The following is a 13,692-nucleotide window of genomic DNA, read 5'->3' as shown; positions in this document are numbered from 1 at the left end:
ATAAGAGCACTGTTTTGTATTGTTTTAAAGTGGGACAGGTTTGCTCAGGGCATAATCAGATGGATATTAATATTCCAAGGTATTTACTTATGTCCTAACACTTTGGTGACCTCTAGGTCTTCCCATGTTACATCAATTTTAGTAAGTAAGACAGTTTTTAATTTTTTAGGGTATAGGTCAAGCACCGGGGATCATGCCTCCACTCTCAGCTCTTTGGGAGGCCAAGGCAGGAGGATCATTCGAGTCAGTATTTTGAGTTTTTTTAGGATGCAATTATTATTCAGCAAAGTCCTCTCCCCACAGTGAGTTTCAGCAATGCGAGGGGCGCCTAGTGCATACTATTCATTTGGTATGAGTAGAACTGGATTGATTCAGGAATAAAATGTGCAGCCAGAGGTCAGTTCAGCAAAGAAAAGTAGGTAATGCAGGTAAGATCAGAAGACCACAACACAGCAGCAGCAAATCTTTCCATTTATTTCAGGAACCCATTTGCCACTAGTTCACCAGAAGGGCTGATTTAAACCAGTAGTTTGGGGACTTGGTTGTACCCCATAGTCACCCAGAGAGCTTTAAACAGCACTGTGGCTCAGGTCCCATTGCAAGGATTCTGAATTCATTCACCTATTGCCTTTTGAGTTTAGGTAGTTTTAAAAGCCTCCCTGGTGATTCCCGTGTGCACCCAGGGGGAACAACCCCTGGTTCGGGGTGAGAAATGCGTTTGATGCCCATGCATTCCATGTGTACAGCCGTGATTTGCCCCATGGCCACTCCTGAGTTTGGGGGTCTTAGAAAATACACTTGTTCTGTTAAAAATCAAAAAACAACTTCAAAACACCCTCAGCTCTTTGGCTAAAATGCAGCAGGAGAAAATATCTTCTCAACATATGTATCTGAATGGCACTTGCTTTCAGAGTAAACGGTGGTTTCAAGCACAATATAGCACTTTTTTCCCAAAGGCTTTCAAGGCCTTTTACTATCATATCCTTATGAATCACAGGAATAAAAAGTCATAGTTATATAACTGTCAAATATTGTATTAGGAAAATTTAAGGTCATATCTTCTATGCTCAGGTACCCTCATTAAAATCATTTAAGACCCATCTGCCCTGTGTGGTGGCTCACACCTGTAATTCCAGCACTTTGAAAGGCAGAGGCTGGAGGATCACTTGAGCTCAGGAGTCCAAGACCAGCGTGCTCAACATAGAAAAACCTCATCTCTGCCAAAAATACAAATATTATCTGGTTGTGGTAGTGTGCACATGTGGTCCCAGCTACTTGGGAGGCTGAGGTGGGAGAATCGCTGGAGCACAGAATGTCAAAGCTGCAGTGAGCCACTGCACCTCAGCCAGAATGACAGGGAAAGAGACCCTGTCTCAGAAATAAAAATAAATAAAGAGACCCATTCTTTCAGACACCCTCATTCTTCTACATAAAACAACATGGGGCTTTTGACTGAAATGTTTTAAGATGAACTGAAGATTCTCCCGTGATCAGGAGCAGTAGATGGGGGTTGCTTCCTTCGTGTTCTTTGAGTTGAAGCAAGGCAGAGGTCTGGAGACTCAAACTAGTAAATACTCAAACTGGTAAATATATCAATTACTTTCTTTTCATATGATGTATTAAGCTATTCTTGAATTGATATTTTAAAAAACTGAGACTGGGTTATTTATAAGAAAAGAGTTTGATTGGCTCATGGTTCTGCAGGCTGTACAGGAAGCACAGCACCAGCGTCTGTTTCTGGGAAGGCCTGGGGAACGTTACAATCATAATGAAAGAGAAGCAGGCATCTCACATGGTAGAACAGGAAAGATGGGGGAGGGATGTACCACACTTCTAAACAACCAGATCTCTCGAGTACTCACTATCACAAGGAAGGCACAGAGCCATGAGGGACTCACCCGGTGATTCAACCACCTCATCCCCAGGCCCCACCTGCCACATTGGGGATTAAAATTCAATATGAGATTTGGAGGGGACATCTAAACCACATCACGTGACCATCAGAAAAACAGATGAAGAATTCATGGTTTCTGCTGTCCAGAAACTTTTCATCTAGAGCAAACGGATTAATGGCTGAATTCAGCATCCTGTGGTCTGAAGGGAAATGGATTAATGGCTGAATTCAGCATCCTGTGGTTGGAAGGGAAATGGATTAATGGCTGAATTCAGCATCCTGTGGTTGGAAGGGAAATGGATTAATGGCTGAGTTCAAAATCCTGTAGTCAGAAGGGAAATGGATTAATGGTTGAATTCAGCATCCTGTATTCGGAAGGGAAATGGATTAATGGCTGAATTCAGCATCCTGAGGTCAGAAGGGAAACGGATTAATGGCTGAATCCAGCATCCTGTGGTTGGAAGGGAGAAGGGAGCTGCACAGGGGGCCTTGGCTGCATTTGCTCCACTTCCTTTATGCTGTTCCTTGAGTTCCCATGTCACCACCTGAAGGGCTATTCATGGACAAAAGAATTATTGTTATTGTTGTGATTATGTCTATTTCTTTTATCTTGGTAAAAATAAGTTTTTAGCTTCTCATATAATTGTCCTAAAAACCCTAAGAGTTTTGCTTAAGTTTCTTGTTATCCTGTGTTATAAAAATTGACAGGGAAGTGGCTAAAACAGATTAAAATTACACAAGCTCTAAGAGTCAAGTCTCTGTCAGGCAGGCTTAGGAAAGACAGAACTGGAGATACTCCACAAGCATGAATATCAGAAACATGGGATCCACTTTCTGTTCCAGCCCTGCCCAGATCCACCCTCTTCTAAGGCCTCATCCAGATCTGGCCTCACCCTAGAATCTTCTCTCACCGAACTGATTAAAGGAGACCATATATTCGGGTGGGGGCTCCTGCCGCCTCTCCTGAGTTGGTGCCCACAATTTCCTAAAATGGAAAAGCAGATAAATGGAAGAAAATAATTCTATATTTGGGGGCTATAATTTCTTTTTCATTGAAGCCAGTGCTTCTAGAGACACTCCACCTAGCAACTTGTTTTCCACTCCTGAAAATTCAGTAGCTGCTCCACAAGGCACAAGAAGGTAAATATAAATATAAAACACCTCTCTGAGCAGTTACCCTTTTTTCTCTATCCCGCTCATCTGTTTATATAGCTTTTATTCTGCACATTTCATTTTTCAGGTAAATAATTTTTAAAATGGAAGAAAAAAATAGAAATGCTAGGCCCTTCATTTAAATCCTGAAAATTACAGAAAACTTAGCATCCAACTCCCAGGGTGCTATGAGGATTAACTCACATCATGTAATGTTTCCTGAACAGTGCTCTATAACAGACTTCTGAACACATAGTATGTGCTCAATAAAGATTGTATTAACTCATGTGCACGTGTTTTCCAAATGCAGACTTACTCAAACATTGATGCCTTCTCTAGGCTTTCTAAACTGTCAAGAGCCAGCAGAAAATGACATGTTTGAAAATGGTGATTGGTGGCTTACACTTTGGGCCAAAAGTATTTGTGTTGTGGTAAGAGTGTTGGGTGTCAGGAGCTCTGTGCTGTGCCTACTTTTTCTAGCTGAGTACTACTATATTGGATGTAGTAGAAGAAATATCAGTATTAAGAGGAGACTTTTTAAAGAAGCCAAATCATGGACCCTTCCAAACCTGCAGAATCACATTACTAAGAGAGAGCCTGGAATTGGAAATAATTCATATGCACATTGAAACTTGAGAGGCAGCTGGGCGCGGTGACTCACGCCTGTAATTCTAACACATTGGGAGGCCAAAGTCAGCAGATCACCTGAGGTCAGCAGTTCAAGACCAGCCTGGGCAACATGGCCAAACCATGTCTCTACTAAAACATACAAAAATTAGCCAGGTGTGGTGGCTGGTGCCTATAATCCTAGCTACTCGGGTGGCTGAGACTGCAGAATCACTCAAACCTGGAAGGTGGAGGTTGCAGTGGGCCAAGATGGCACCACTGCACTCCTGCCTGGACAATGAGTGAAAACTCTGTCGAAAGAAAAGGAAGAGGAAAGAAAGAAAGAAAGAAAGAAAGAAAGAAAGAAAGAAGAAAGAAAGAAAGAAAGAAGAAAGAAAGAAAGAAAGAAAGAAAGAAAGAAAGAAAGAAAAGAAAGAAAGAAGAAAGAAAGAAAGAAAGAAAAACATGAGAGGCAATGCTTAGATAAGTGGCTGTCAGCCCATACTTCCAGCCATAATCACATGGCCAGCTTAAGAAAAACCATCACCTGTGCCCTCCCCAGAGACTCTGTCTATTGGTCTTGGTGGGAGCATCTATGTGGTTATAATTAGAAAGTCAAATTGTCCCTCTTTGATGATTATATAATATCATATATACAAAAATTCTAAAGACCACCAAAAAAACTCTTAGATTTGATAAATAAATTTAATAATGTTTCAGGATGCAAAAATCAATGTACAAAAATTTGTAGCATTTTTATACATTAATGATGATCAAGCTGACAACTGAATTAAAAAGTCACTTCCTTTTGCAATAGCTACAAAAAAGGTAAAATGCTTAGAAATACAATTAGTCAAAGAGATGAACGATCCCTACAAGGAAAACTACAAAACACTGATGAAAGAAATTGTACATGACACAAATGAGAAAAACATCCCATGCTCATGGATTGGAAGAACTACGATCATTAAAACGGCTCTACTGCTCAAAGCAATCTACATATTAAATGCAATTCTTACCAAAATGCCAATGTTATTTTTTTTAAAATTAGAAAAAGAAAACACTAAGATTCACATGGAACCACAAAAAGAGCTTGAATAGCCAAAGCAAATCTAAGTCAACAGAGTAAAGCTGGAGATATTACATTATCTGACTTGAAATTATGCTAGAAGCCTGTAGTAACCAAAACAGCATGGTACTGATATAAATTGACACATCAATCAATGATACAGAATAGAGAACCTAGAAATAAAGCCACATACCTACAAACAACTGATCTTTTACAAAGTCAACAAAAACATACACTGGAGAAATGACATCCTATTCAACAAATTGTGCTGAAAAAATTATATTGCCATATGCAGAGGTATGGAATGGGACCCCTATGTCCCACCATATACAAAAATCAACTCAATATGGATTAAATGACTAAAATGTAAGACCTGAAACTATAAAAATGCTAGAAGAAACTCTAGGATAAACTCTTCTGGAGATTGATTTGGACAAAGATCTCAAAAGCAGATGTAACGATAACAAAAATAGACAAAAGGAACTCAAACTAAAAAGCTCCTGAAAATGAGCTTTTTAATTAACACAGTGAACAGAAAACCTATGGAACGAGATAAATGTTTACAAGTTTTGCATGTGACAAAGATCTAATGTCCAGAATATACAAGAAACTCAAACAGCTCAACAAAAATAAAACAAGTAACCTCATTAAAAAGCAAGCAAAGAACATGAACATTAAAAAAAAAAAGTCAATGATGGTCAATGGTCAACAAGCATGTAAAAGATGCTTAACGTTGTCAATGATCAGAGAAATGCCAATTAAAAACCACAATGAGATACCAACTTACACCATGCAGAATGGCTATTACTAAAAAGCAGAAAATGAGCTATCGGCAAGGATACAGAGAAAAGAGAACACTTATACATTGTTTGTGGGAAAGTAACTTTCAACAACCTCTATGGAAAACAGTATGTAGATTTCAAAATAGACTAAAAGTAGAACTTCCATTTGATTCAGCACTCCCACTACTTGGTATCTACCCAGAGGAAAATAATTTGTTACATAAAGAAAATACCCATTCTCACTTTTATCACAGCACTATTCACAATAGCCAATATATGAAATCAATTTAAATTTATCAATCAATAATTGAATAAAGAAAATGTGCTATACAAATATACCATGGAATGCTACTCAGCCATGAAGAAGAATAAAATCACGTCTTTTGCAACAACATGAATAAAACCAGAGGCCTTTATTGTAAGTGAAAAAACTCTGAAACAGAAAATCAAATTCTGTATTTTGTCACTCGTAAGTGGGAACCCAATTATGCACACACTTGGATATAGAGACTAGAAAAATAGACACTGGAGACTCAGAAAGATGGGAGGTTGGAGAGCATTTAGGAATGAGAAAATAGCTAATGGGAGAATAAAGAACATTCAGATGATTGTCACACCAAAAGCCCATAATTCTTCACTATGCAACATGCTTCTGAAAGGGAGCTGCATTTGTACTCTCTAACGTATTAATAAAGAGATTTAAAAAAAAAAAAGGCCTGGTGCAGTGGCTCAAGCCTATAATCCCAGCATTTTGGGAGGCTGAGGCGGGCAGATCACGTGGTCAGGAGTTCAAGACCAGCCTGGCCAATATAGTGAAACCCTGTATCTACTAAAAATACAAAAATTAGCCGGGCATGGTGGAGCACACCTGTAGTCCCAGCCTCCCGGGAGGCTGAGGCAAGAGAATCACTTGAACCAGGGAAGCGGAGGTTGTGGTGAGCCGAGATTGTGTCACTGCACTCCAGCCTGGGGAACAGAGGGAGACTCGGTCTCAAAAAAAAAAAAAAGAAAGAGAAAAAAAACTTTGGCTTCTATCAAGAGGACAAACTGAATAGACCCCATAATTTTCATAAATAATTAGATTGGGCAAAAAAATTTTAATAAAAATAAATAAAAAATAATATTGTATTTTAAGAATGGTATAGAAAGATAATTTGATGAATTAGAGTAGTTAGTACTTAGCATATACAATATGTTAGGCAAGATTCTAAGCCACTTAGACCTTTATGGACAGAATATGTAATAGAGTAAAATAAATAACACAAAGATTCATTGGCAATGACAAATTGACATATTTTCAATCATATTAGATGATATTAAAACCATTAACAAATTTACTGTTTTGTTTCATAATAAAAAAGAATGTTAAATAACTTCCTTAAAAAGTTTGACTTATTAGGCATATGGATAAATGGGCGGCATTTTGACCAGCAGACAGAGGATACACATTTTCAAAGACCAGACAAAATTATTTATTTTTTGGGGGGACGAGAGAATAGTTTTATTATCTGGGGATACAGTGGGGTCCTCTCCCTGGGAGGTGGGTCTTCCACTGGTTACCCCGCCAGGGCTCCAGGGGGAGCCCTGAGATTCAGTGCTGGGCTCCGCTGGGGGCCGGGCCTTGGAGAAGGAGAACTGTGCAGGGAAGCAGCAGCTGTGGGGTCCTCACCGGCCGCTCCGCCCAGCTGCACCGGGTCTCCTGGTGCTCCTCAGGCTGAGTCTGCATCTCTGGAGGCAGCGAACCATCCTGCCCAGAACCTTATCCTCACAGCCCAGTTTGACGCAGGTCAGCCATTTCTGCTTCCTCCCCTCGGGCTGGACTTTGCACTTGGGTTTCTTCCAGTCCTTCCCCCGGCCGCTTCTCTGTCTGCCGGAGCTTAAATTCCAGCCGCACAAATGTTCCAGCTGAGAAGGGCGTGTCCAGGGCGCTGTCCACACTGGTCTCCCGGAAGGCCCGCTGCACGGGCTGGTGCTTGCAGATTCCTCCAGGGCCACCTGCCGGCCCCGGCGCTGGCCCCCTGAGCTCGGCCCCGCCGGCGCCCCCCGCGCCCACCCACGGGGCCAGCGAGATCCGCAGCCCTCTCAGGCTTCCCTTGTCACCCCGGCCCTGCGAAGCGGGTGTGCGCCCCTTAGTTCTCCGAGCCCACCGGGAGCCACCTCCTCCCCTGCCCTGCCCCTGGGGGGGCCTGCGTGCAGAATCCTGGGCAGAGGCAAAGGAACCGGGAAATGTCCCTTTCTCCACACTGACCTTGGGTTCTGCTGGGTCCTCTCCACTCCCTCTCCCCCTGCCCGCGCTGTTCCCTGGGGGCCGCAGTTTCAGCAAATTTCCCTGCCGCGCCGGAAAGCCGTCCTGTTGCCCACTCTCACCCTTCCTCCTTTTCTGTCCCATTCTCTCTCCCCACTGGGTCTCCGACATGACCCTCTCTCCTCCCGGCTGTCCCCGGAGCCCCTCTCTGCTTCCCCAGCTCAGCCCCCTCTCTGACGCCTTCTCCCTCCCACCCCCAAGAGAATTTCCTGGCTCCCACGGGGTGCCCCCAATCCCCGGGGCCTAGGTCAACCAGACAAAATTATTTTAAATGGGAAGATTTGAATTCCATTGAATTCATGAAAGCAGGAATCCATCTGGTCATATTTTAAATAATTTTGAAATGATAATAGTAACTATCAATTTAAAGTTTAACCAGAATTCAGAATACCCACCATTTTACCAGAAAAAAAAAAAAACCTGTTATAACTAACCAAGTCAGTAAGTTTTCAGGATACAATATTAACCTATGAACATCAGTTGCATTTTTTTACAGTAACAAAATATCTGAAACAGGAATAAAGATAGTTCCATTTACAATATTATCAAATAGAATGAAATACTTAGGAATGAGTTAACAAAGAATATGAAAGATCTGCATACTGAAAACTATAAAATGTTGAGGAACAAAAATGAAGAATACAAAATGGGAAATATATTATGTGTTCATGGAGTCTAAGAATTAATATTGTTAAAATATCCATACTATGCAAAGTGATCTATAGAGTTAAATTTCTATCAAAATTTTAATGCCATTTTATTAAAAATGTAGAACAACAATTTTAAAATTAGTATGGAACAACAAAAGACCTCAAATAGCCAAATACTGAGAAGAACAAAAAAGCTGAAAGCCTCACACTTCCTGATTTCAAACTATATTACAAAGCTGTAGTCATCAATATAGTATAGTATTGTACCTACATAAAAACCAATAGAACAGAAGAGGACCCAGAAATAAACTCACAAAAGTAGAGTCAACCGATCCCGCAGAAAGGAGAAAGGATAAACACATCAAGGAGTGGTGTAGGAAAAACTAGCTATGCACAGAAAAAAGTGAACCTTTCTCTCATATCATCACAAAATGAATTTGAAATGAAATAAAGACGTAAACATAAGAACTGAAATCATGAATCCTCTAAAAAAAAAATGGGGAAAAACCTCCTTGACACTGGTCATGGCAATGATGTTTTGGATATGACACCAAGAACACGTCAAAAAAAGCAAAAATGAACAGGTGGAACTATGTCAAAGTAAAAATTTTCTGCCCAATAAAGGAAACAACAAAATATAAAGGCATTATAGGAAATGAGAGAAAATATTTGTAAACCATATGTAGGATAATATGTTACCATCCAAAATACATGTCATACTAATCAATACAAAAAAGAACCCACAGCAGAATTAAAAGCAATTTCTTGATTAATAATTGGGCAAAATATATAAATAGCAAATTTTCCAAAGATATACAAATGGCCAGCAGGTATATAGAAATAAAACATAAAAGCTACACAAATTTAAAAAAATGAAGCAGTTTAAATATTCTACAATTTGCACTTACTTTCTTAAATTATAGAATATCCTAGGATGTAATATTGCACAATGAATAAAATGATTTTTGAGAAAACTGTTAAAAAAATAAATAAATAAATAAAATAAAAAAATGCTCAACGTCACTAATTATCAGAGTAATTAAAATCAAAATCACGATGAGATATCACCTTATCCATGGTGTTTGGATGCCTGTTATCAAAAAGTCAAAAGATAAAAAGTGCTAGGGTGTAGAAAAAGAGAACACTTGTACACTGTTGCTGAGGATGTCAATTGGTGCAGCTATTATGAAAAACAATATGGAGGTTCCTTAAAATTTTTAAACTAGAACTACCACTAATCCCAATTGGGAGTATATAGACAAAGGACATAAAATCAGGATCATCAAGGGCATCTGCACTTCTCTGATACAGATAAATAAACTGAGAGATACATAGTTTCAGCTTTGATACAAATGAAACTCTTTCATCTACAACAATATTGATAAATCTTGCAGACATTATGCTAAGTGAAATAAACCGAATACAGAAGGGCAACTACTGCATGATCTCGTTTGTATGTAAAATCTAAAAAAGTAAATTAAAATAAAAAATAAAAAGCCATGGAAACAGTAGAACCGTGGTTCCCATGGGCTGGGAAGAGGGGAAAGTGGGGAGATAGCCATGGAAGGGGCGCACCTTCAGTTATAAGGTGAGTAACTGCTGGGGACCTAATGTACAGAATAGTGACTATAGTTCACAATACTGTGTACTTGACATTTGCTGCGAGAGTAGATCTCAGGTGCTCTCAACACACACACAGAAACGCATTAACTATGTGAGGGGATAGATATGCTAACTAGCTTAACTGAGATAATTTAAAGACTACTGACATCTCAAAACACTATTGTACACCCTAAAAATATACACTTTCCAATTTGTCAATCATAGCTCAACGAATGCAGAAAAAAAATAAGAGTGACCAGCAGGTCATATCAAGCCACACGGAAACTCGATTTAAAACACGCTTGGCCACTGTTTCCAGCTCAACTCAGGGAACGGCCAGAGCGCTTCTGGCCCCTGGACTTCGACGCTCCTCCCGCCGCCCCCGTGACTGGGGAAGGTACAATCGTTCCCAGGATTCCAGGCCGCGCAGATCCAGCAGGGCCATCGCCGTCCCCTTGCTCTTGCTGCAGCCCCGTTAGGCTCCGCGTTTCGGGGCGTCCAGGCCGGGGAGGCTGCCTGTGGCTGCCCGCGCGCCCCCGTGGCTGTGGCTCCGCCGGCCCCCGCTTCGGCCCCGCGCAGCCCCTCCGAGGCCGCAGCCTTCTGGCGCCCGAACTCATGGCCTCGGGCCCGTACCCGCCGCCAGCGCCTTCGCTGTGGCCGCTCCTCCCCTCCCCGAGCCCGAGTTGGTCCAGCGGAGAAGGAGGGCGGAGAAGCTAGAACCGGAACGCCGAGCTGCAGGCGGCAGGTGCGGGAACGGGAGAAGCTATGGCCTCGCATAGGACGGCTGCTCAGAGCGATATGAGCAACCGCCAGGAGCTCCGCACGCAGCTGGAAGATCTCAGTAACGTACTCCGCTGTGAGAGAAATGGAGATAATAAAAGTCTGATGTAGAAATACTCACAGAGAACCATGCTCCTTGGTCAATCTCAGATTATTATTATCAGACCTACTCTAATGATGTTAGTATTCCAAATAAAGTGAGTGACTGAACTGTCAAATCAGCAAGATCAGGATATTGAAACTCCTGCTTTGAATTCTAACGACCAGTTATAAATAGAAAATAATGCTCACCCTGGTACTGATAAAACAGCAAATGTTGAATGTAGACAAGAGGGTCATTTGCCTCAAATTCACAGGAGCCAGCATCTGCATTAGCAGCACAAGATACGTCCTTAGAAGGTTCGTCATTAGCTGGAAGTTTGAGAGCTGCAGCAGAAGCGGCTTTATCACAGACTGGATTTAGTCATGATGAAACTGCTGGACGGTATTTTAACCACAGCACTGGTTTCTATTAAGATTCTGAGAATCAAATATATTATGATTTAATTTATTACTACTGTGATGTGGAAAGTGGTCGCTATCGGTTTCATTCTCGAGTAGATTCGCAACCTTATCAGACTTAAAGCACAAGACAAAAATAAAAAATTGAGAAAAGAAAGGATCCAGATTCTTCTACAAAAAAAAAAAAAAACTGAGGAAAAGGATTTGAATTCAGAGGATCAAAAAGCCTTCAGTGTTGAACATACAAGCTGCAATGGGAAAGAAAATTTCACAAATGTGAAAAAAAAGCCAAAATAGGCATTCATCACAAAAATAATCCCCCAAAATTCACTGTTCCAGTTAGTGGAAATACAATGGAATCTCCTCTAAATGAAAACGTCTCAATTCAACTTTAAGGATGAGAAAATCACAGAGACTCATAGTGAACCAGAAGAAGGTGAAATTACAGACTCTCAGACCGAGGCTAGTTATGATGAAGGCGTTACCAGTAAAGGCAATGCAACTGCAAAAGATACTGAGGAGGAAGATGAGGAAAAAGTGTGGCCCTCATATGTGAGAGTAACTGTCATTAGATCACCCGTGTTACAGACAGGATCACTCGTCATCATTACTGCTGTAAAACCTGCTACAAATGGAAGGGAAAATGATAGGGAGCATACTCTTAGAATCCCTGAAGTTGGTGTAAGTTTCATGCAGAGATTTATTTTGACCATGACTTACAAAGTTATGTCCTTTTGGATCAGGCCGTCAAAATGGAACAATTGTTAATGGAAAATGGATTGTTCAGCTGAAAACTAAATGTGACTCTTATGAACCTGAGCATGGAGATAAAGTGAAAGTTGGAGACACTGTGTTATCTTATTACATTCACCCTGGTAGTAATAGCTGTGTTGGATGTCAACCAGGGCAGGTTAGAGCTCACCTTTTCCTTGATAAGAAAGATGAATCATTTGTTGGTCCATCATTAACTAAGAAGGAAACGAGTTGGAAAGAAGAAAAGGATTTTAAAAATATATGAGTAAAATACGGTTTACAGAATACAGACTACAAAGATGATAAGATACTGGAGAATCAAAAATATAAAGATAGAGCTGGAAAACATAGGGAGCAGATTGGAAGTGAAGGAAATTTCCAAAGAGATGATGCTTCTGCATCTGTTCATTCTGAAATTACTGAGAGCGACAAAGGTCAGAAGATGTAGAAAAAGATGTGTTGAAAACAGGAGAAAGCCTGGGGAAGGATGGTGGGAGAATAAAAACTCCAATACAGCTTCAGTTTTGGCAAACACATGCAGGATTGGAGACAGACAAACCATCCTCGATTAAAGAGACTCACCTTCTCCAAAACAAGAACAACAACAACAACAACAACTGGGACACAGCACAGGAGAGGTTTCCTGAAAACTTTCAACAACAACAACAACTGGGACAAAGCACAGGAGAGGTTTGCTGGAAACTTTTCAGAAACTAAACTTCAAAAAGATGACCTAGGAACCATTCCTTGGGTAAAAGGGACTGAGGAGTGAAGGTTAATCACAGAAGAAAACTCAAGCTTTTTTATAAATAGAGTTTGCAAACTCTTATTTTATTGCAGAACGTTTCTCCCCAAAAAAGTCAGTGGCACAAGAAAGCTGTGTCACAATTTACCCCTTCCTGATTCAGAAATGTGTAATAAAATGTGGTTTGCAGCTTTTAAACACATTTTTAAACTAATTATTAGTGACTGAATTAAGTTATGCAGTAAGTGAACTAAAGTTCACAGGGCACAGATACGTTTATCAAACTTTACTATTTTATCTTGTCATTGACAACATCCGTATAAATAATTAACCATATGAGCAAAATTCATATAACCACTTAAACGTACATTTGTCCTTGTCTCCATATATTCATACTAGTATGCACAGAAAATACAGCAAAAGAAACATCTAAAGTCTATAAAAATAAATCTGACAATATACATTCTTGTTTATGCCCTCCAGGACCTAGATAAAAATGTTGAGACAACATGAATAGTAATGCATACATTTTCTTATATTTGGAATAGCCTAAATCATATTAAAGAACTAATGAACAGGTGACATGTCACAGAAAATTCAACTTTTATTGTTTTCTTCAGCGAAGAATCTGAATTTGTTGATATATACTATACATTCAGCATTTGTATTTGGTTTGTTTCATAGCTAATGAAATGTTTATACATCAACAAATGAGTACAGTATTGAAAGAGTCCATGTGCTGGCATTCATACTTTTTATAAATACCATTGCAGGCAATGAAGTTGTGCCAGAAAAATCTGATTTCGAGTACAAAAGGAATATGTAGCCAGGGCCTCAAGCTCAAAATATTTAT

At 40.2% G+C, this 13,692-nt stretch overlaps 1 pseudogene; it reads left to right on the top strand.

Annotated features, from left to right (window-relative positions):
* The first annotated feature begins 10,293 nt into the window (after window positions 1-10,293).
* On the top strand, window positions 10,294-12,866 carry LOC115834046 (annotated as a pseudogene).
* The last annotated feature ends 826 nt before the right edge of the window (window positions 12,867-13,692 follow it).

Source organism: Nomascus leucogenys, unplaced genomic scaffold, assembly GCF_006542625.1.
Source record: "Nomascus leucogenys isolate Asia unplaced genomic scaffold, Asia_NLE_v1 000828F_84451_qpd_obj, whole genome shotgun sequence".
Taxonomy (NCBI): Eukaryota; Metazoa; Chordata; class Mammalia; order Primates; family Hylobatidae; genus Nomascus; species Nomascus leucogenys.
This window is presented reverse-complemented; position numbering and strand designations above follow the sequence as displayed.